A 1,457-nucleotide genomic window follows, 5' to 3' on the forward strand; every position below is an offset into this window, starting at 1 on the left:
TTTATTATAATGTTCAATAGTCCAGGTTTCCAATAAATGGGGAAGAGCAAGTCCAGGTTACAGGGAGGTACAGATCCAGGTCAGGCAGGTGTGGTACCGTAATGTCCTAGTGTCCGTGGTGAGTCAAAGAGAGGCCCGATAGTGGAGAGCAGGATGGTGGTGGCAGGAGTGAAGCGGAGGCAGAGTCAGGTTCCAAATATCTGTGGCACAGGAGAAAAAGTAAATAAACAGTCCAAAAAACACAAGACGAAAACAGACAGGTTGAGTCGGCAGCGAGACTAACATGGTTGTCTTGACTATGATCTGACGATGAGTGGAAAGTTTGACCAGGTCTTAAAGGCTGAGGTGATTATGGTGAATGAGCTGCAGCTGGAACCCTGACTCCCGCACACCAGACTTGCTCCTGCAATCAAGGACAGACAGAGGGGAGGGGGAGAGCAGAGAGAGAGGCTACCTAGCAGCAGTAGGCCTAACAGTACCCCCCCTCTACGGGACGCCACCTGGCGGCCGACAGAGTTTATCAGGATGTAACCTATGAAACTCACGAACCAGAGCAGGATCCACAATGAAGCTCCTGGGCACCCAGGAACGTTCCTCAGGACCATAACCTCCCAATCCACCAGGTACTGGAAACCACGACTCGGCGGCGAACATCCAAAGTCGCCGGACAGTGTAGCTGGACCCCCACCCACGATCTTGGGCGGAGGAGGGGACGAGAGGGCGAGCACAAAGGGCTAACCGACACAGGCTTAATCTGGGAAACATGAAAGGTGGGAATGAACCCGTGAGGGAGGCAGGAAGCTGTAGCTTAACCGCGCAGGGGTTAACAATAGACAGTATCTTGAACGGTCCTATAAAAAGCAGGCGCCATCTTCTTGACTCCACCTTCAATGGAAGGTCCCGAGACTTCAGCCATACCTCTTGACCAGGAGAGTAACCGAGAGCCTGGGACCGGTGATGGTTGGTTGCCTCTGCATGTACGCTGGGCTTCGACAGAGCTACCCTGGCCTTCCTCCAGACCTTGCGCAGCGCGCATAAGTGGGACTGCACAGGTACACGCAAGTTCCCTCTCTTGGGAAGGGAACAGGGGAGGTTGATAACCCAGAGCACACAGAAAAGGAGACAAACCAGAGGAAGCGTTAGTCAAGGTGTTATGAGCATATTCCACCCAGGGGAGCATGGAGCTCCATGACCCAGGGTTAGACCCAGTGACACAGCGAAGTGCGGTCTCCATCTCCTGGTTCGCTCTCTCGGCTTGCCCGTTGGTCTGGGGGTGATATCCAGAGGACAGGCTGGATGTAATGCCCCAAAGCTTTACAGAAAGCTTTCCACACCTGGGAGACAAACTGGGGACCCCTGTCAGAGACAATATCCGTGGGTAGACCATGAGAGCGGAACACATGTTCAACCAAAATATCAGCCGTCTCTCTGGCAGTGGGCGCAGTTTAGGTAGGGCC

The sequence above is a fragment of the Coregonus clupeaformis genome, unplaced genomic scaffold (assembly GCF_020615455.1).
Source record: "Coregonus clupeaformis isolate EN_2021a unplaced genomic scaffold, ASM2061545v1 scaf1099, whole genome shotgun sequence".
In the NCBI taxonomy this organism is placed as follows: Eukaryota; Metazoa; Chordata; class Actinopteri; order Salmoniformes; family Salmonidae; genus Coregonus; species Coregonus clupeaformis.